Source organism: Epinephelus lanceolatus, chromosome 4 (assembly GCF_041903045.1).
Source record: "Epinephelus lanceolatus isolate andai-2023 chromosome 4, ASM4190304v1, whole genome shotgun sequence".
Taxonomy (NCBI): Eukaryota; Metazoa; Chordata; class Actinopteri; order Perciformes; family Serranidae; genus Epinephelus; species Epinephelus lanceolatus.
The window spans coordinates 30,744,907-30,768,648 of record NC_135737.1 but is presented as its reverse complement, the minus strand read 5'-3'; the positions used below and the strand labels follow the sequence as shown (position 1 = coordinate 30,768,648).

The 23,742-nt window shown below is 40.8% G+C and overlaps 1 long non-coding RNA gene across 1 annotated transcript in view; it reads left to right on the top strand.

Annotated features, from left to right (window-relative positions):
- Positions 1-23,742, top strand: part of LOC144462748 (uncharacterized) — a 143,641-nt gene that overhangs the window by 239 nt on the left and 119,660 nt on the right. The window lies entirely within an intron of this gene.

Genomic DNA, 23,742 nt, shown 5'->3' with positions numbered 1-23,742 from the left:
GGATGTAACTGACGACATCAACTAGCCTTCTGCGCACGGTAGCATTGCGTGCGCGTTTCGCAGTGTGTTCAGGCAAGCAACATAATTGTCAATTTGGACATACAGTAAGAGCTCCATGGCCTGATGTTGGTTCATTTACAGGTGTCCTTGGTTTGACATTTAATGCAATTCATTTTGTAGCCTATATTATGTATTTTATATATCATCCTGTCCACCCACACACATTTGCTCGAGTAAAATTTATGCAGATTTGTCAGCTGCACATCCATGATGTGAATCTCCTGTTCCACCACATCCCAAAGGTGCTCTATTGGATTGAGATCTGGTGACTGTAGAGGCCATTGGAGTACAGTGAACTCATTGTCATGTTCAAGAAACCAGTTTGAGATGATTTGAGCTTTGTGACATGGTGCGTTATCCTGCTGGAAGTAGCCATCAGAAGATGGGTACACTGTGGTCATAAAGGGATGGACACGGTCAGCAACAATACTCAGGTAGGCTGTGGTGTTTAAACCATGCTCAATTGGTACTAAGGGGCCCAAAGTGTGCCAAGAAAATATCCCCCACACCATTACACCACCACCATTTTCACCCAGAGAACTGCTGCTCACTGGATATTTTCTCTTGTTCAGACCATCCTCTGTAAACCCTAGAGATGGTTGTGTGTGAAAATCCCAGTAGATCAGCAGTTTCTGAAATACTCAACAACCATGCCACGTTCAAAGTCACTTAAATCACTTTTCCTCCTCATTCTGATGCTGGGTTTGAACTTCAGCAGGTCATCTTGACCATGTCTACATGCCTAAATGCATTGAGTTCCTGCCATGTGATTGGCTAATTAGCTATTTGAGTTAATGAGCAGTTGAACAGGTGTACCTAATAAAGTGGCCAGTGAGTGTAGCTATAATTATTATTATACAGTTTCTGCCATTAGATGCTGCTAAATCCTACACACTGGATGTTTAAAACCATTTCCATCTCTGCTGTACACACAGCACTCTTTGATTTTTGTTGTTAAGTGCTTCATCTCCACTTTGAGATTTGTTTAGGCTATTTTTAAAGGACATAAGTCAATGTGTGTCAATGTCAACCATCAGGTTGTGGCAGGTTGTTAAAAGGAAATACAGTAACACATCAAATTTGCTAGATATCACACAAGATGTAATTGCCACACAGAAACGTTGCTGGCTTAAACGTTTCATATTTTAATTGTGATTATGTGCATTAGAGTGGATTTCATGACAAACATATACTGTATGTAGCCAACGATTTACAATTCCGCTGATTCACCAGCGAGGGGAGCTGTTGCACCATTTCCAGATAGTTTTGTGGCCTTCTCTGAGTGGATTTGATTAATTTGTCTAATTCAGTTTCTGTGTAAAGAAGTGAGAAACACAATCTGCATAATTTACCTTCGACTGTGTGCATTTTTTGTTTCATGTCTGTGCATACAACTATACATATGAAACAAGTGCGTTTTATGAAACACAAATATATAGTGACAGAGGCCAGCTGGCAAGCCAGAGCTGCTGAGTGAACACAGAGACTGGTAAGGCAAGGGAACTTACACAACCCTAGTACCTGGAAATGAGCCATGTAACGCTGTGTGTGTGTGTGTGTGTGTGTGTGTGTGTGTGTGTGTTAAGCAACAGTTCCTGGAGATCCTCCTGAACCCAAAACAAAACAAACAGCCAAATCTTTGTTGCAATAACACTGATATGGTTTATCACTTTATGTTTGCCTCATGTGTGATCAGAGGGAACAGCTAAGCCTTAAATATGTACGCTTGTTCATTCAGGAAACGGGAGAAAGAAAACTAAACACAAGGAATGTGATCAGAGATTTCCACAGAAATATAATTTATCTCAAGCTCTAGTTTGTCTGTCTGTGATCAGATCTAAGGAGAAGCTGCGATTCATGAGAAATTCATTTCAATTTAGAGGGATAATAGAGTCTTGATGTTTTAAATGAATGCAGGAACATGTTACGTGAGAGATTGGGAGGATGAAGAGGGGAGAGGACAGCAGGAAAACTAGGGAGAGCAGCAAAAGGTGTTGCAATAGAAGTAGAAGGCCGAACAATAGAAGTAGATGTGTGTGTGCCCACATGTGAAAGAGACAGAGAGTGACAGAGTGAGTGGGCTGTACGCATTTCAAATATTCTACCTTGAAATATATGTGAAAGACAAAAAAAAAAAAAAAGACATTTGAACAGCCTGTCCTGGTGTTCTCGCAGCACATTTTAGGAAAGCAAGTTAGAAAAGAGGCTTCACTTAACTGAGATGTCAAAAGTACTTGGAAGTAATTAGACAAATTAAGTTAATTCTCAGGAAGGCATTTTTTCGTAGTTGCCTCAGGCTTGGAGAGGAGCGAGATCACTAACGTAAAAAAAGACAGTGCACAGTGATGTCAGGTGTTTGGATACTGAAGAGCAGCCAAATGCAGAACACACGTCATCGGGAGCTGTGTTGCCACACATTTATTTATTGAAGCTGCTTAAAGGGGAACACTGACAGAATACCATATCTGCACTGTGCAGTGTCAGACATTTTTTTAATGTGCAAAATCCCCCGAGATATTTTGCCGTCACTTTATTGGTGTTGTGTGAGAGCTGTTGGAAATGAGAGAAACTCATGACATCATGGAATTTGTAGTTTTCGTGAAGACTGAGAACGGGAATCTTTAATCCAGTAAGATCTCAGGCAAATCCTCTGGTAATTTTTGGTGAGATGCAACCGTGATAAGGTCGAGATTACATGGAATGACAGACGTGTCTGTGGGTGGCTCACAGTCTGTAAACCTGTCCTTCAGGGATGTGGCCTGAATCCCAGAAGGCAACTTTTTTTTTCTTATAAACTCACAAAAACATATTTTTACTCAAAGTAAACAGAATCAAGTGTGTAAAGGAAAAACATGAGCAGAAATATTTCCTTTTGGCGGTGGTGTGACACATACTGGATGTTACTGCTGCAGAGAGATATTTGTGCGCAGATAATGAGGTCCCCTGTGCAGGCCAAACAATGGTTCTTTAAACTCCCTTCCTGCATCTGTAAAAGGATCTTAGCAGTAAATGGACAAATCATACGAAATAATAATTTACTGTTGCTGATGTGTGTTCATATTACAGCATTGTAAAGGAAGGTACTTGTAAGACGGTACTTTAAAGTGTGTATGGTCTTGGACCACTTTCTGAAGGTCTCGCTCTCGTCTCGGACTCGACCGCATTTTTACCTGGTCTTGTCTCTGTCTCAAACAAAGAAGACTCTTGTTTTTATTTCAAGAATGGCCATAACTGCGGGGATATCATTAAATTGCCTGTGCAAAAAAAGGACTGTTGAATAACAATGGTTACATTGATTTCAACTCCTTTGTGTTTTCTATGAGCAGACGAAAACAAAGGAAAATTTCCACACATAAAATTCCCCTCTGCGATGCCTTTTGACTATTTTATGAAGACATTCCTCATGGTACATTTATACATACCAACTTATATACAGTATGGCGATAAAAGAGGTGAATAAAGGGGAATCTTTATTTGTTTTCTGTGGGTGTATTTGCAGAAATGTGGATCTGTCAGATCAATTTGAGGAGTTGTCATGCAGTGTTGGACTCCCACTGGTCTGGCCTTGGTCTTGTCTCAGTCTTGATACACTGTGATGGTGGTCATGACTTAGGCCCCATCCCAAAACCCCCCTTGTCCACTACCCCTTAACCCTTGGCCCTGCCCCGAGCCATTGCCCACTACCCCTTGGCCCTTGAAATGAAGCAACAAGGGGTAGGGGTTGAAATCTTTCCCTAGGAATTGGGACACCACTCGCTACGTCACCGCGTCGGTTACGTTCACGCATACGTAACTATTTTAAACAGGAAGCTGCAAGCCATCTACATTTCCAGCCAGCATCTACAATGGAGTTTCTGGTTGAGCTCATCCTACCTATCGTGTTTGCTGTATTCATCATGCTTCGTTTGATGAACGACAGACGACAGGGGACTTCTGCTAGCCAGCTAGCTAGCTAACTAGCTAACATTATCAGGCAGCATAGTTATACTAGCTGCCGTGTTATCGTAATGTGAAAAATCCGACAATTTAGCTAGCTAGCTAGCTAACAAGCAACCTGACGACGATAACATTAGCTATGTATGAATTTTTTCCCTGTCTCTTGTTCGGTGGTAGCCATGGCGACGTCTACCCCTCGCTGGCAAGTCAGCATCTGAAATCCCTCACTCCGAAAGGCTAGTTTCATACCCACTACCCCTCGTTATGCCCCCTACCCCTACACGCAAAAAGGAATTGGGACACCCCTACCCCTCACGGGAACGCACAAATGTAGGGGTAGGGCTAAGGGGGGGTATTGGGACAGGCCCTTAGTCTCAGTTTAGGTGGTCTTGTTTTTTTTAAGATTATTTTTGTGGGCTTTTTGCCTTTAATGACAGGACAGAGAGTGAAATGGGGAGACAGACAGACAGAGAGAGAGAATAGGGACCGACATGCAGCAAAGGGCCGCGAACCGGATTCGAACCCACGGCCGCTGCAGCGGGGCAATGCCTCTGTACATGGGGTGCCGGCACTATCCGGTGTTCTTGACTATAACACTGTTTCAATCTCTTTCTAAGTGGGGCAGCAGATGGCAATTCATTGTCCATTGGAATCTATATTTATAACTCCTAGGAAAGTTTTTCTCCCATAGCATTACAATCTCTATTCAATTCAGATGTGACTTCTTTCTACTTTCATTTTACCCTATGAGAGCTATGTGTTTACACTCTGGGACAAGATATTCTTCATACATACTGGCCGTGGAGTGTATGTTTGTACCAAAACTCCTAAAAACAGAAAAATGTCACCCATGTCAAATACTAAAGCTAGAATAGTATCCAATGTGTGAGCGTCAGTGTGTACGTGTGTCTCCATGCCACTGACTGTGTGCCAAAAGGATGATTCCCCGTCTGTATATTCTCACCCCGCGCTCATCCAACTGTATCCAGGCAACAGCTCATAATATTGATCAGTGTGTTTGATCAGAGGGATATTGATGGTTCTGGAGCCTCATATCAAATGACCTGTTCCACTTCCTTTTATTTATGTGTTCTGGTATCCAGGAAACTTCTTATAAAAGCAGTTTGTTGTGTGTGTACGTGCTCATTTGTGCGTTTCAGTGTATTTTTCCTCCACTTTCTTGTCTTTTGTCACTGTTACTTGTCAGGATATAAGCTATAACCGTATCTGCATGTGCGTGTGTGTGTGTGTGTGTGTGTGTGTGTGTGTGTGTTGGTGTCATTATAGTACACGTGTTTATGCGTGTGATGGGAAGTGTCTGTGCCACACTGTTTCCTGTGACAACTTCCCCCAGTAGTTTCCATGTTTTGTACCGGCCTGCACGTCTGCTAGCTGTCTGTGAATCGGGTCGGTGCCACTGACAATTGTTTTATGATGTTAGATTCCTTATGAAAGTCCTTTTTTTGTTTTGCCCAAATTTCCAGGTGCACCACTGACATGTGGTTGCTGTGAAGTATAAAATTTCATGGCCGAAGTTTGACCTGGAGAGAAGAGGCAAATAGTTTCTTTGGTTATTGGTCACATATGTTCGTATCCTTTGCTCATGATACCTTTATTATCTTAAAGACACTTGTAATGGATTACACCTTAAAGGGATATATATATATATATATATATATGTATGTGTATGTGTATGTGTGTATATATATATATGTATATATGTTTATATATATATATATATATATATATATATATATATATATGCGCCATAAGTTTATTTAGTATCTTGGATTTTTATCAGGCATAATGCGACAATTAACCACAATTCCATATTGTCGGTTTATTTTCTGTCTCTCTTCTCGTGGTATTAGACCTCAGTTATTTCCAGGCCTGATTCTCTCTAGCATTTCCATTTGATATAGACTGTTGAAGTTGTGTGTTGAACTGTTTACCTTGTGATATTGGAGGTTTGTTGTCTTTTATACTGTATGGAATTATCTTGATTCTATTACTGTGCTTCATATCCTTTTTCAGTAAAGAGTTTAATAAGATGCTGCCCCATGGAAATGACCAGATAAACATATCAACCATTGTCACTGTCTAAGGAATCCAGAACTGGCTAGGTCTTTCTCATTAGACCGCTCGGCAATGAAGCATCTAACATTATAAAGACTTAAAGAACTGGATGGGCACTCGTAAAGTGCAGACTTTTGGGGTGGCTGGGCCTCAGGAGGTAGAGTGGGTCATCTACTAATGAGAGGATTGGCGGTTCTATCCCCGGCTCCTCCAGTCTGCATGCCAAAGTATCCTTTGTCAAGATACTGAACCCTGAATTGCCCCCAATAGCTGTTGTACAAGTGTGTTTAAGCTAAGTAGCATATGGCACCTTGTACGCTAGCCTGGGCCACCAGTGTGTGAATGTGTCTAAATGGATTAAGGTGAGGTCATGCTGGTTGGAAGACAAGAAAGGTCCCTATACAAGTGTAGGTCCATTTTAACATTTCGCCAAAGCCAAATGCCATATCTCATAATGTTGAAAAAAGTGAAAAATAATTTGTGTATCTTCCCTGTGAGTTGGAACTACTTCAAAATGTTATGGTTTCTTCCTTGGCCAATTCTACACCCTTCCACCAAGTTGCATGAAGATGGTAAACATGTTCATTCATTTACTTCAAGTAAAGTCTGAAGGTGATAGAAATTACTATGTATCCACATTCAGTTTTTGTTGTTTGGAAATGTCTCCAGGTGGCTGTCTGTCTTCTAAGGAGTGTTCAAGTGTAAACATTATGTCATGGTGAATGGTACATGTGAGTAAAGCTGTGGTAAAGGCATACCCAGAGACTAGGCTACATTATCCTGGGAACAAATAGGAGAGCGGAGCCTCAGGGAACAACCATCATGAAAATCCCCAATCAGTTTTTCCCATTGTTAACCACTGCCCATTAGCACTTCGTTAGGCTGCTATCCAAACAGTCTGCCCAGCGTCATCAGAATGTCTGCTTCCTCTTTTTACAGCCGTCAGTGTTGCTAAACTACCTCACACAACAAGTCACTTCCCAAAAACTCAGCCCGTCTCTGTGGTTGCATGCATGTATGTACCCTCCCATTTGTAACTTCCCAATATGACCTTGATTGCACCAGAACCATATATGGTTGACGGCTGTTTCTGTGTAACAATCATTTCTTGGCCACTGCTTTCTTAGGTTGATAGTGTTACTGTTTGAGAAATCCCGTTGAGAAACAGGAGGTGGATGAGAGGGAGCATAAACCCTTTTAGATCACAGCCCTGAGTATTTTGTGCACCTATTACACAATATACATGAAAAAAACAATCAGTTTCTTCATATTCATATATCAGTCTCTGGAAAACAAAATATTATGATTGTGTATGTAAGCTTCAACAGTACCAACCAATTTTAACCAATAATATCGCAGCATCTACCCATCAGTCAATCAGTCTGCAACTTTTAGCCTCTAGTTAGACAGCTAGCAACAGCATGCTATGCTGTTTTGTTTTCCTTTCCCAAAATTACCGTGGTTGTGGGCCATGGGCTGGAACTTATTCACTTGAGGAAAGTGATGTTTGTGACAGCTCCAGATTATGCACAAGGCATTTTACAGTGGACTGCTTTAACAACTAATGTTATATAGAGCATACGATGTGCTTCCTCTCTCCCATACGGATACTACTACTCTGTTGGAGTTAACTGGCGGGGCCTCACTGCTATGACATGCCCAATCTTCAACAATCAAACCTTTGTTTTTAATTCAAAACAATGTGGCTGAGGTCTAATTCGTTCATTGATTCATCTAATTCAGTCATTAGATAATTCATCTCCCCCTCATCCTAAATCTGATCTAACGCTCAGGGAAATGTGTGTGGAGCCAGCAGTCCACTGTAGCTTAGCTAAATTCTAAGCCCGCCCACTTTTAGTGGTCCAAAGTACAAAGGATTTGATTTACATCCCTCTTTTAAGTGTACAATGATTAAATATTTAGTTTTACTGAGAAAAATGTCAAAGTACAGAAGCTAAAGATGCTCTAATTACTGTTTCACTGGGACTTTACACAGAAGGAGGACACATCTCTTTCAGTCCAAGACACAGCACTTGAAACCAAATTATGCGAAGGTAGTGGTTCTTGAAAACAAGGGGTCATTTCCAAATCTGAAGAGTGAAGCCTGTGTGGAAGTGCCTTAAACCTGCATAATTTTTTAATGAGACTCCACTTGTTGCAAAAAGAAGTCAGGTTGTATACAAGTCTAAGAGAAAATGACCCTATGTCTCACTATTTTTTCAATGACTTTATGCTCTCAATCGCTCGTTTCTAGACCTCTTCAATACAGCTTGATGTTCATCTGGTAAATTATGGTCTCAGAGTAAAATAGACAATACAGTAGGGGATGCTTTAGGGCTAGGCTACCTTATGATTGACAAGTCGTTGCCTTGGTGGTGTCTTCAGGTTCTTGGTCAGATCCACCTCACTCCTCCACAGCACCACCTTCTCGACTAAATATGGTCACTTCTGGCTTCAAGAAACCAAGTTGGTGACGGCCAAAATGTCAGACTCCAGGTTTCAAAGCAATCCTCCACATAGCATCGCAGTGGCTCCACTCATCTATTTTATACAGCCTGTGGTTGAAACGGAGAGGTGTTGATTGAACTCTGTATGGTTTAGTTTAACTTTATTGTGATAGAATAAAAAACATGTTTTTTGTAGTGTAAAATGGAAGTTGATTCCTTTTTTTTGAAAGATATGTTTTGGGGCCTTTTGCCTTTTATTTGATAGGACAGTTATAGTGTTAAAGGGGAAGAGAGAGGGGAGATGATATGCAGCAAAGGGTGCCTGCTCTACCAGGTGAGCTCCTGGGTGCCCCTGGAAGTTGATTCTTGACCTTGAGACCAGTATGTGTGACAAATAGCCCCAACTCATAGTGTACTTACCCATTTTTCAGAGCTTGCAGTGACATATCATGGTCTTTATCTGCAAATCAGTGGTTGGAAAGGGAAGATTCTTACGATCTCCTGCTATATACAACCACTTGTTATCATGTGACTGACTTTCCACACTTAGGTCTCATGAAGATACGTGAGCCAGTCCCATTTGCTGATAAAGACCATGAAATGTGGTTGAAAGCTCAGGGAAAGCTGGTAAGAACAGATACTCATTGCGTGCATTATATTGCATAGTTGTTAATGGTATTGTGTCTGTTATGCCTTATTTTGTCTTGCTACTGCCCTCCTCCTCCTCTCCTCTCCTTTCCTCCTCTCATTTCCTCTCTTCTCCTCTACGTTTCCGTGATGCTTATTTTCATAAGAAGGAATTTTGCTGGTCTCTGCACTGCCAGTGTCACTGTGGTATGTATTCCTGGGAGGGAAGCCAAGACTAAACACACATAGGCATATCCATTCCTTTCCTTTCAATAACCGAACTCACCGCACACACAGGCACACAAACACACACACCTCGCTAACCACTTCATTTTCTGCCCACCTGTATAAACATAGCAGTGTGTGTATATATGTGCAAATGTGTGTGAGCGCTTCCTCACAGAGAAGCCTATTGTCCTCAGGGCTAAGATGTGTGTGCTGTGTCATGAATTGACTCGGCGGCCACAAGCCCACTGCTGATTTTAGCTTAAAACTAAAACGCTGGACCTAAAATAACACATCCACTGACAAGAAGCAGCTGAGCTTTAATACTGCTCCCTCAGCATTGAGGCTTTGGTGTTTCTGAGGTGCAGGATATAAATTACAATGTCTTGAAAGTTGTGACCCAGAGAAAATATTGTCTTGCAGCAGAAAATGGGGATATTGTCTGCTGTAGAGACGGTAATTTAGAGCCGAGACAATTATTGTGAATATCTAAATGGAGTAGAAGAATAAGGAAGACTAACTCAAAGCAACAAATCAATTTTAATGTCCTCTGATGATGTACAATGTTTGTATACAGCGCTAATGTTGGCGTAAATTAGGCCTATTTTTCAGTGATTTCAGTAATGATCCGATAAATAAAACAAAAATGATTTGCTTTGTGAGGATTTGTGCAATTAGCCAGAGTCCGTCAAGCTTACAGATGCCATTTTATCTCTTTGTGCTGGTGGAAAATTTTAAATTGTGCAATGAGCTGAATTCATCCCCAAACCTAGTAATGTGATCTCATCCCGACTTGTCATATAATAAAGCTGGGGGAGGCCTTTTGCATTGTATCATGACGCAGGGGGGGCTGTCGGTTAGGTTTAGGCAACAAAACGACTTGGTTAGGGTTAGAAAGAGATCATGGTTGTCAGTCGATGTCAGTCAAATGAGACATTACTCAAGAGAGTGGACTCGCATGACTAACAATTGACATGACAAAAAAACTCAACACTGACTTTGAGTTTCACACGGGACACAAACAATGGTCTCCAGGGTTAAAGTCCTGTGCTTGTTGGATCCATACTATTCCCCTCCCACCTGCCCTATGTGGAATTTTGGGTGCTCTAAACTACATCTATTGCCCTAAACATCTGATAATGATGCACATGGGTTTACATTGAAGTTGGTTGCAAGCCAATGCTTCTCATACAGATGCTAAAGGGTGCATTGTGTGTCCATGTCTAATGTCAAGGGCCACTGCCCAAGCAGCATTTTCTGATGCCCTCGGAGTACGACAAGGCTGATTCCACTATGCCATATTTGCCACTGAGGGAGCTAAGCCTGGCTGTTCAGCATAACTTAAATCGGGGTATTTTTAAGAGTTTAAGAAGAATAAATAATGTTTTTTTCGCTACTCAACTGAACAAACTTTGGACAAAAACAGCTACTAGATGGCAGAGGGCAATTTACAACAACTGCCTGAGTTTCCTCACCTGCAAAACGCTATTTTGACTTCACTCGATTAGCTAAGCCTACAGACTGTAGTTTTTCTGTCAAGATGCGTTTGTTGTTACATAACTTATGAGTAAGGCAACATGTTACCACACTGCAGACTTCAGAGAAACTGGAGGAATTTTCTGTTCCGTTGTTTCTCCGTAGTCTCTGAACAAGGAAGTAACCATGGTGTTTGGATAAGTGCAGCTGCAGACTAACGTTGCCAGGAAGGTTCACTGTGTCATCTCTGAAGTGTTTCTTAAAACCAAGAAAGCTTCCAAAGTAAAGACACAGTTAGTTTCTTCTATTGGTGCCTCTCCGGTCTCTTGGTCTCTTTCTATGACCATTGCGCTTCTAGTGTTGAGCTAAGTATTCTGCTGCCTATTGATAAGTTGCAGCATGTATCTCAGCTATGCACCTGTATGGCAATATATAAAAAATTCATATCATATGGGAACTTACAACTGGTATACTGGATGAACCACCCAACACTACCGATAGTAATGATTCTTTGGCCTCTTGGTGGCAGCAGAAACATGATGTTAACAGTAATGTCACATATTATCACCTTACAAAGTTGATATGGCGAATGTGTTTGCAAACAGCTGCTTATTTACACATCCAACAGATACTTGGCAACACCAGCATGCTTTGGCCTCTCCTGCTAACTCTGGTCATGTCGCCACCAACTCCTGAGAAGAATAGCTGGATCTTTAGCTGCTCAGTGCTCCTTTTTCATCTATTTACTTGCTTTGTCAGCGTGCCATTTGGTGCTAAGTCGGTAACAGATAGTGGGTTCATCTTTTTGCTGAAAACAGCTGTGTCTAAAAACAGTGATGAAGTCTGTGAGAGTGAGCCAAAGCTGTGAAATGTGGACCACAAAAGCATAATAATGAAATGCTAAAATGCTCCGTAGAGCAATTCTCTGTGGTTTTGTCACCATGAGTAACCCTTTTTATATAACATACGTTTGATGTTGCTCATATAAAAAAAGAAGTATTGATTTCTACAGCCTAAACCTGAATTCTGAGGCATAAATAAGGCATACATAATGTAAATTCAACTAATGCTTCCAGGTGAAAAACACACTACACTAACTAGAGTCAACCATATTAATTAAAAATGCAGCCTTATATGTGAATCTATTTACAGTTTAAAAACGGTTCAAACTTGGTCTCTTCTCAACCATTTAGCCTTCAACACAAAGAGCTGTTTTTATTTTCAGGTGACACATCTGTTAATAAACATACTGACGCAGTACTAATTTGTTTCACACCATATTAAGAAAAGGACACAAAACAGGAAGCGTGAAGTCTAAAAGAAGAAGCATGTACTGAGTGTGAGCATGAACAGGAAGCGTGCATCGAACATGTATGGGCCAGCCAGTTGTGAAAGATGTACTTTAATAACACAAACAGATGTGAAACTGTCTAAAGGGACTTTCTTCTCCTGCCCAACAGCTTGATGCAACTGATCAGACTGTACGAGTTTATAAAAGTCTGACAGTTCTGGCAATGAGATCTAACTCTAAATTTGATAAATTGGTACTTCCTCACATGTGTGTTGTAATGTGGGCCTAGAAATGGCTCTCGAATCAGGGGTTGTGTGGTTTTTTTTTGTTTTTTTTTTACCCCTGCGGTGGAAGGTGAAGCATCACAGGGATGACACACATGGCTGGGAGAGAAATGTGAAGTAGAGCTAAAGTTAAATGGATCTTAATCATGTACTTCATTGAGTTTATCAAGATTTGGGTTCGCAAAATGTATTCAAAGCACAAGATGGACTTATGTTTGACAGGAAAACAAACAAAGAAACAAGACAAATGAAGCCAAAGACTACAAACGAAAGTCATCTGCTCTCAGGTTGACGGTTGGTAGCAGGAAAGGCTTTTGTGCTTAAAATATATAGCAGCTCTTGCGAAGTTTAACCAGCATTTACACAAAAAAAAAAAAACCCTCATGTAAAGGTGATCAGAAACAAGCTGCTCACGTTTATGATGTAATTAATATAAAATACAACTAGTTTTGGCTTTATTTCCTGCTATTTTTGTCATTATTATTCACGACTTATAAAAATAAACTGGTTTGGTGGGGGGAACGATTATTTCCTGCCTCTAAAATTTAAGTATACATGCCCTGGAGAGTGTAAGAGCATCTACAGGAACACTTGTAAAGCTGACTGTTGAATTGATTTGTGTAAATGAAGTGTATAAGTGCACCATTAATGTCCTCATAATTCAGTTGAAACTCTGCTATGATCATAGCTCTACAAAAGGCTGCCAGCCAAGTTATACATATTTTTGTTTTTTCATATTTGCGCAACAGGCAGTAGGTGCTGTTTCTGCTTTTCAGAACAGTTTGTTCAGACTCATCTGGATTCACTTCTCGTTTTATAAAATAGGAAGATTGCATTAATTAGATTATAATGTGTAATAGCTATTCTTGTGCATGTGTACAAATGTTTGTCATGTCTTGTTACTTTCAGATGCAGTGTTCTGTTGACCTCAAGTGTACGTTTTTTGAACAAAAAAAAAATCCTTAAAATGCGGCAAGCTCCTCACAAGCCTTTCTGGTGTATCGGGGGTTTTCAAGACACATTAGAAGTTTAATGAAAGGTGTTCCTGTGAATCGGAAATACAGCACTTTATCAAGAACTCCTCCAGGTCTACTGCCGGTGCCAAATCACACCAGCCAGTGAAAGTAAAAGTGGAGAGAGGAAGAGTGGAGTGAAAGGAAAAGAGAAGTGGTTAGGAGGGCTCGGAGGGGGAGTTTAGGGAATTTTTCTGCCGTCTCCCTCACAGAGTTTAGCAACTCCTCTCCCCTCACTTCTTCCTCCCCCTCCTCCTCCGTCTCCTCCCCTTGCTCCCTGCGTTTGCGTCACAGCACTTGGGGCTGGCGCAGGAGTGAAGTTGGCGGAAAAGAGGGCAGGAGGAGGAGCTGATTGAGTTCTGTAGCTGAGGAATGTGGCAGAGGGAGCGAACATGGCTATAAAAGGATAGCACTTCCACTCTGCTGCTGTGATGTCACTACTCAGATATTTCCTCTTTCTTCCCTGCCAAGACTGACTTACTGACGCTGCTATTTCTCCTTAATTTCTCTGGGTCCTCTCCTCCTTCCCTTCTAGCTAAATACGTAGGCAAATATGTAGGTTAGCAGTAGGAGGGATGTTTGTTTTGGTGGATGGATAGCAATTAATCTCCAGTATATGCACAGCAGGCTGTGGACCGTGTATTATGTCTACAGTGTTTAACACATCAGCCTGTCATGAACTATACTACGTTCTTATTTGTCTCTAAAAAGCAATTCAAACATTAAAGTTGCATTCTGCTGATTTATTTGCTGTGTACTTAACATACAGAGAAAGATAAGCTGAGTCATCCGTCATATCAGTTAGCTGATACTCAGCATGGTCGAGTCATACTCAGTATTTGTTACTGATATAGTGGTCTGTATTGAAAAAACATGATGAGATAAATACATTCTTTTAATAGCTTCCTTGAATAAAATGAGATGTCTGGATAAAGTAAATGAATCATCAGTCATTTACACTTTGAATTGTGGTCGGCACCTGGTGTTCAAAAGTGTGCAACTGGGGATAGCTAATTATAATAAGAAAAGGGTGACAAAGCGGGAGCTCTGCTTTAAGCCACAGTTGGTAACTTTTGTGAAAATAACTTTGTGCCATATTTACTGAAACTGTCACTATATTGTTAAAGAAGTACGAGACAGAAAATAAATCATGTCCCTACCTATGACATTCTCTCTGTCTCTCTTTGTGTATCATTTTGTCATATGGATTACTGTAAATTTATTTTGTGGATCTGTTCTGTTCACATGACATCTATTGCCAACTGTCCGTCCTGGAAGAGGGATCCCTCCTCAGTTGCTCTTCATGAGGTTTCTACCATTTTTTTCCCTATTAAAGGTTTTTTTGAGGAGTTTTTCCTTATCTGAGGGTCCAAAGGACAGAGGGATGTTGTATGTAAAGCCCTCTGAGGCACATTTGTGATACTGGACTTTATAAATGAAATTGAATTGTAATCTGCCAGAATCTACCACGGCAGACCGAAAGCAACCAGTCAGATCCAAGGAGTCTATAGCCCTTTTTAGATGGGAATTGTGCAAATTTGCAGGAAAGCCCAATCAGTCTTTTTTTCAGCATTGGCAGTATAAAAACAAAATCGGGGAGTGCGGCAGTCCGCCTACCTACTTTTGTTTATACAGAATGCGCCTTTTTCGGCGCAATGGGGGGCGTGAACAAGTAACAAAACGTGTAGCTCAGCGTGTGACGTAAACAGTGACGTGGGAGGGAAGCCTCTGCTAGTCAGGTGGCGATTCTCTCGTAAGTCGTCCTTCACTGTCATCTGACAGTTAATGGCCTCTTTGCGAGGGCAAGGAGGGCGCGCAATTCCTTGTCTCCCCAGTTGCTCATCTTTACAGTGTCTGTCAGAATTGCGTTTCCCTCTTGCTACTAGCTGTTTGCTAATTCCTGCTATCAGCTGTTTCCTGTTTATCCACCGCCAGTGGCTCGCACATGTGGCGTCATCAACAGCTCCTCCCACAAGTCATCAACAGCCCCTCCCGTGGCGGAAGGTCGCCTCGGCCTGTTTAAACTAAAAGGGTTCCACCAATATGTCTACCCTTCGAGGTGGAAAATTGGGTGCCTCAGATCAACTTGCCATTCCACCTCTGTGTGTCTAAACGCTCGCAGCTGGCTGGCAAAACGGCCCAACATCCACGGAAAATCTGGCAGTGTAAAAGGGGCTTTTAACTCAGCTGTCAATCGTGTAAATCACTGCTCCTGAGCTGTGGTCAAACTGTAAAACTAGGCAGCGTTGATCAAATACGAATCAAGATTCTGTTGCTGCATTGCCTATTTCTCGCCCCAAGTGTTTTCAGAAACCTATTGTAGTGCACTGTTTAGCTGTAAAATGGTGACCAACTGGTGACCAACTTTCTCCTTTTACAGCTAAACAGTACACTAAAATATATATAATGATTCCCTATTATGCATAGTGGGCACTCAACACATTGAACCTTTGGTCGGGGGATGACAGAATACTGACACTTAATCAACAGTAAGCTTTTTGGATCCATCAGCTGGATGCTTTTAAGTATCCTGGTCTCAATGAAGATATAGACTTCACGTGTTTTTTTTTTTTTATTTGTCGTTACTCTCCACAAGCTACGCCATTTTTCTCACAGGCTGTGGGTTTAGATAGGTGTGTATTAGAGATGCGTGGATGGCGTTTGAACACACTTGAATCCTCGTGCACTCATCAATCATCCACCCGCCACCCACCCAATGTAATTATCTTCTACCCACACCCAACCCATGCCAAACATTAAGTTATTGTATTTAGATTTAAATTAGGTCCAGCCGTTCGTGCTTTTTCGCTTTTCATATAGACTAAACAATTAAAAGATTATAGGCTACTTTAGAATGTGGTCACATTTGTAATGTAAAAATTACTCTAGCCTAATATTGTCTGCTCTGTTGCCTTGTTTTTTGAAAAGTGTTATATAAATAAAGGTTATTAAATACAAATATAACTGACAAATCCACCCACGGATTGACAATATATCATACACACAAGAGATTTGCATCTCTTGTGTGTATGTATTTAAATTATTTCTTCTGGGTATGTTATCTCATGTCACTTGTTATTTTTTCATTATTGTCTAGTTGTTTTACCTGTCATGCCATCATATGGGTCATGTGATGGTCTCTGATTGGTTCCTGCCACTATAAAGGTGGACCTAGCCTCTACAATAAAGACTTTTCAATAGTTCTTGCACGTTTTTCTATTTTTCGGAGTGCTTGGATTGCTTTCAAGTCGGTCCTGTTGTTTCCCGATCTCCACGAGCATCCGACACAAGATTTTGATCTACGTTTGAATATACAGAGCTCTCTTTTCCGTGTACACTAAATTATGTTTCTGAAAAGAGGCGAGATTCTGTTACTGCAATGCAGCAACAGAATCTTGATTCATATTTGACCAGTGCTGCCAGACAGTCTGACCGAAGTTCATGAGCAGTGATTGACATCATTGACAGCTGCGTTAGTGCTTTCGTTCATCTGTGGTGAGATCATTAGAAGCCCTATAAGGCAATAGTGTAGGCAGAGGAATATGAATTTTTTTTTCACTGATTATCTGTCTCATGTAGTGCTGTGTGAATATAGCTTCAGCAAATATATATCTATTTATATTTTAAATAAAAGTTACCAACAACAGCTGTAAGAGCCTGTGACAGTTAGTGAAATTAAAGTCTCATTTAGTTTTTGCTTTAAGACTAATCAGAAGAAATTATAATAGCTTCCAAAATTACACAGTTAATTAGAAAATAGAGGAAAATATTCTTCTGAAAGTGACTTTCCCAAATCCTTACTTTTCTCTTGTTCAAAAGTAATTTGCATCCTTAGCTACAGACATCAACGCTGTGTCCCACTTCCTCTTTTCACGCCTTGACCCTCCCCCTTCTGATTGCACGTGAATGTGACTCACAGGTGACTCAAGAAAGCTTTACTCTGTGGTTGTTGGTCATCACCACTGCGCTAAGCATCATGGGAAACCAGTAACTCCTTGAACAGTGGAGGGCAGTACTGGAGCATTAAAGCGGACGTGAACTGCTGTTTAACAACACAAGTAAAAGAATACGAGTGTCTGACCTTTCAGACCTTGTTGCTTGTCTCTCAAGATTCAGCGCTGCCACATTTCTGCCAGCGTCTGTTTGATCGAGGCCTGTGTCTCGTTCAGTAAGCGGCTGCATACCAGTCTTTTTCGAGGCCATTCAAAACGGCAGGAAACTACCAGATATAGAGGGGGGTTTAGGGGGAAGTACTGGGACAAAGTTCAAGTTTCTAAGTATTTTAAGGTACACTGACCTCTTTAGGGTTTTTATCTTTTCCAAGAAAAAAAAAAAGGTAGTGCTTGCCAATAACCCAGTTAGCAAAGGAGAAGTTACATAACACACTCCGTCACACTCTGAATGGTTGACGAAGTTTTGCAGCTGGAAGATTACTCAACCACAATGCTTAATCCGCAGGCTGTGACAGAAAGAGAGGGAGGGGGAGGTTTTGAGGAGGTGCAAAAAAAAAAAAAAAAATCCAAGACTGTAACGTGACGTGCTTGAAAACACGGCAGCATGCACCTTCACACATACTGCAGGTAGGGATGTGACTGTGCGTGTTGTTCCTACATGTTTTATCCAATCTTGGTTGCTGATTGCTTCAAGTTGAAAAGTTCCGACAGAACTGGCCTGACCAGAAGCAAAGCTGGAAGCAGACTGCAGACAGAAACTTGTCTTTTTACATGTTGATAAGAGCAAAGTCACGCTCTTAACCACCTTAAATTTGTTTTCCCACAATGCTGGGATAGTAAAGTTTACCTTTACTTAATTTATTGCACTCCCTCTTGTTCTCTTGTCCCTTCCTCATGATTCCATTCTTGTTTCCTTCCAGCTCAGTTCACAGCCAACTGAAGTCTAACAATGTCAACTCATCCCCGTCCTACCTCTACACTGCTTTCATCCATCCCTCCAGAACAAACCCTCTGCTGTTCTTTGTTAGCTGACGTGCACAAATGCCTGTTTTGTCCTTGTGTAACTGTTGCTTAACCTTTTTTGGATAAGATTATCTCTCAGTCTCTTTCTCACCTTTAGACTACATAATATGTAATTGCTTTAATAGATCTCCACCCAGGTTTGAACTTTATCTCTAAGGTGTGTGTGTGTGTGTGTGTGTGTGTGTGTGTGTGTGTGTGTGTGTTGTGTGCACAGTGCACAGGATCAGGTGACTTGGGTAAAGAGAGTTTTGACAGCAGCAGCTTTGTGGTTGATTATTAACAGTTCCACAGGAGGTGGTGGTAATGTTAGGCCTGTGTTAAGGGAATGACCTGTTGCAGTGGTTGGAGCAGGGAGCCGAGGTGATATGAAACAGAGATGAACAACAGATAAAAAAAACTTTGAGAAAAGAAGTGCAATGCCAAGAGTTTTATTTCAGCTCCATTTGGTGCTGTGGAAAAAATCTGTTGAGGATTTTCACATAGTTTGCCAAAGTGGTTTAGTCACGCAACAGCTGTGCAGTTTGGTGAACTTTAAGTTAATATTTGTGAACACACAAACACACACTGATGCCGTCTTTGTTTCTCGCTGTTTACACTCAGTGGTCATTGTCCATCACCATAACAACACATCCTGTTGTTGGTCCAAAGGGGGACAAGTCACAATACACAGTAGTGGCTACAGCTGAGCTTCAGTGAGTGTCTAAAATCCAAGCTGTATCTCTATAGCCCAGAGGTGTCAAACATACAGTGGGGGGCCCAGAACCAGCCCGCCAAAGAGTCCAATCTGGCCCAGTAGATGACAATGCATCACCTAATGTTGATGCATTTGTGAAAGAGAAATTGAAATTGAGAAATTTAAACATTGAGCAGATACTTAGCATAAAATACTTCCTTATGGGTTTTCCACCCCGACCAGAGTACAGCTCTCTGAAATAACAATGAACACATTCTGTGTCATATTTAAAGATACTGAACATTATGCAGAATATCGTCAACCAGCAGCTTCAGTACAAAACAATCTGTATCAGACCACTGTCTTACAACAATATGGGTGGGATCCTGCTGCAGAGGTCCTGACAAAACTTCAAATTGTAAATGGTTTATAAGGCAGCAGATGACTTAACCTGCTTCTTCAACAGCTTCCACTTTAATGGAAAGTTATAAAAAAAAAAGTCACATGTAGTGAAAGTGAGAAGTAGACTGACTGAATGTGGAAAAACTGAGACATACTGTTGAATTTGCACATAATTTCTCTTTGGGTATCACAGGCTGTTCATCATTTGTTTCGTAAATGGATGAACAATTTCAAAATTGACCTCTTTACACTAAAATCAAGGGGAAAATTTGAAGGGGTTGTTATTTATACAGTTATTATGCTGTGGTTTTACTGGTCTGGCACATGTGACATCAAATTGGGCCGCATGTGGCCCCTGAACTAAAATGAGGTTGACACCCTTGTATAGCCTTTCCATTTACTGTATGTCATGTACCGCTGACTCAAAATATGAGTGGCACACGTGCTAAGAAATGCTATGTTTAGCATTTAGCTTAGCAGCTATTTTTCTGTTTGGGCTACACACAGCTTGTTAAAGGCTAGATGTGACACAGGAATGGCATCTGTATCGTATCTTACTTATGCCAAAAGACTACTTTGAGATAGAAATTGTGATTGCAGGACATGTGTGCAACTGTATTGTAGGCCACTTAGTATAGACAAACAACATGTGATAGACAAGTGGGCGAAAGTACCCTTAAGGTTGTGGTTGGGCTCTTTGGGTTAAAGTACTTTCACATTTGTTTCCATACTGAGTTATTACAAACAAACCGACTACTGAAACTCATCTTTTTCTGACTGTTACCCTCCGCTGTGCCCCTAGCTTTTTCAATGCTGTCTGGTGGTCAGAAGCAAAACAAAGTGCATGAATACATAATGTCATGAATTGAGACTACAACTGGATATCATCTATCTGTCATAAACAATAATGGACATGTACAGAAAGAGGACAGAGACACATGGCACAGTATAAAGAGAGATGGGGTGGGGATATTAATGTATGTGTACTTGCTTTAAAAATAATTGATCCAAAAATTATGAAAGGTGAAATGGTTTCTGTGAATTGAAAAAAAAAGATCACTACTTATGTTTTATTCACTTTTTCTTTTAAAATAATTTATTTTCATAAAGTAAGACAACAGCACAACATACCTTTAATTAAACCTTTTGTGACTCCCTGAATGTTGTGGAAAATCCCTGCACACACATCTTGATATGCTTACACATTACCGTGGTTACCAAATGATCTTGGATCATGTTGGGAGATTTGACAGCATACAAATTGTGGAAATTTGCTTGTTTTATCTTTTCAATTCATGCAAGTGTCACACATCCACTGTCACACAATCCTGTGGTTGGGCCACCAAATTGTTTCACCACAAACAAACCGCACCGGAGTTTGTGTGGATGTGGATGAAGGCCAATGATGGTGTTGAAACCAGCCCAAATGAAACAGACCTGACAGGGAACAATGCTGGAGTTTATTTGAATTAAACCAAACTGCAGAGGTATAAAACCAGACACAACACCAAACCAAATGTTACAGAATAGAATTGCAGAAGTCAATGAAAACTCATCATGTCTGTTTCTTAGACTCTAAAATTCTTGATCTGATTCAAAAGAACTTGCAAAGACACTTTCAGGGTCATAGTTATCTCAACAAACTGCAACATCCAGACAAGTTATAATTTGCTTAAAATCACAATCAAGATTCTCCACTCCACAAAACAGCAGAATAGTGATTGTGTACAGCAGAGATGAGTCATAGTTTGACAAATTTTCTAAAGGGCCTGTCAGCCATTATTGTGTTTTCTTGCTGCACAGAATCCAGTGCTTGGACAGTATGTGCAGGGAGGTGTCAGTGGTGGCGGGTTGCTTAACACAAGATCGCATTGGGAGTGTAAAGTGGAAATTGCAACAGTGGTTTTTTTCATGGACGTCTGCTTAACTTGTTAATATGCCTTACACAATCCCATGTCAATTTTTGGCTCTGAACACGGGTAATTCAGCTCAGGAAGTAGAGGTGATCAATCAAATTGGCAGAAAGCTGGAGATGATGGCAGTTGGAAATTTCCAGTGAAGAGAGCGTTTATGTGCGTCTTAACTGGTTAAATGGATTTCTACATAAAATGTCAGAAATGACATTGAAATTAAATGAAAACACGTTTCAAGTAAATTCTAAAATATTGAAAATCAAATGTAGCCAATGTTCTGTGGAAGCTCTTTAAGCACCGATTATCTGTGAGTCATTGTTCATATGTCAACTTTAGATTTTGGGATTTTCCCCTCAGCCTTCCGCATTGTTTTACCCAGGCACAGCCGGATGAGTTGGACGAGGAGTGTGTGTCTATAACTAAAGTCAAGTCATGGGTCTGTGGCCAGGTGGGCTATTTTCAGCTGGGAAGCACCTGTGAAATGCATTTTTTTTTTGTTTTGTTTTTTTCCCTAGACTGTGAGTTTGAGGGGAAAAAAAGTCATGACATTGAAGGGATACTGTGCCAGTTTTAACCAGCTTTGTATAATAACAATGTGGGTGTGATGTGTAAATGAATTTTTGGTAAATTCCCTCCATTTCACCAGTGCCTAGATCTCCCCGCTGTGTCAGCTCAAATCTTGCTCTAGGGTTGTTGCTCAAACTACATATTATTCTTCCACATTTTTGTATGCCCACCACCACGTGTATAGAAGCGGATCAAGAGAGAGCCCACCCACCCACCCCCTTTCCCCTCTTTCTCTCTCAAACTCAGACCAAACTTAGATCCAACACTACAACTAGGCAACACTGATCAAATACAAACCTAGATTCTTCCAGTGTATTGCCTATTTCTCTCCCAAAATGTCTTCAGAAACATATTTTAGTGCACTGTTCTGCTGTTATATGAGAATTTGTGAATAAGAAGATACTGTTTCCTGTATTGTAAAAAAAAGGCTGAAAATACTTGGATGAAATTGTAAACTAAGCACCACTGATCAATATGGACCAAGATTTTGTTTTGCTACTGCATCAACACCAAAACCAGAAGCACATTTTAGCTTACTATTTAACTGCAATTCGACATTGTTTGTTACCAACTGGCCGTCATATATTTCCCTGTTGAAAAGCATCCAAGCTCACATTACGTCACCCCCCAAAAAGAGTGTTTGTTGGTCTGGTGCAGTGTTGTGCATTTTGGTAGTTGTAGGTTTTCTACCTCTTGAGCAAAAGCAAATGCCACATCCCTTTTCTTCTGTTTTCTCCAGTCATATAGCACCAATTTCAAAAGTATTTATGTCTCTCTTCTGCATGGACAGCCTAGTTTTATGAAAAGACTATATTTCCAGCAGTGAAGTACTTCTTTAAGTGAGGGCCCAGAGTTCTTTCCTCCTGCTACCAGAGCTCCAGGTGTATATTTTATCCAGAACTGGCTTGCTTTTGGTGTCTCTGACATTTAGCCCAAACTTGTAATGCATGACCTGATTCTGCCAAAAAGTTTCTTAATTTTGTCTTGTGGGGACTGATCTCCTCCGTGACCCTATTCCATCTTGCTAACCCACATATTTTGATCAGAAAGGTCATGATGGAAGAATTCTCATAATGTTTTTTGATTTTTTTAACCATAGACTTACATGTGAACTCCCAGCTCTGGTAACTGCTCCTGACCTGTTGTTGTTTTGGACCGGATATTTTCAATGTGTACTGTGGGACCTTATTTGAATGTTGTACAGCATCTATTTGTGTATTTCTGACTCCATTTGTAGAGATCTAAAGGTATTTTGTTGTACCAATTTCAAGTCTCATTGCAAAGGGCACAATGGCTTGTTTTCAAAGCATCGCAGCTTTTAGCTTGGATTGAAAAGCTGTGTGATAATGTGTACGTGCCACCGTGAGGTGATCTGAATGCTGTCATCTGAACTGTATACACAACAAAGACACTGTATGCCACAAAACAGATAGAGAAAAGGTTCAGCGTTCCACACACAATCAGCTATTGTTTCTCTTTCTCTGTGTATGAACCTGTATAGAACTGAAAAGGTATAATAAAATCAAGTCTTGTGTGTGTGTGTGTGTGTGTGTGTGTGTGTGTATATAAAATGGCAGAAATATTTTGAACCCTCAAAAGTGAAACTGGGCCTTATGGACTTTAAGTATGAGGCTTAAAATAACTGATCCTTAGCCACTAATTAAAAAGTGGCTGAAGAAAAGTTCCTTGATAGGTCCAGTGGCGACCCCAGAAATCTTTAATTGGTGAGGCCAGATGGGGGCATTGAAGATCCTGAAGTGGTGAACCAACACCAAC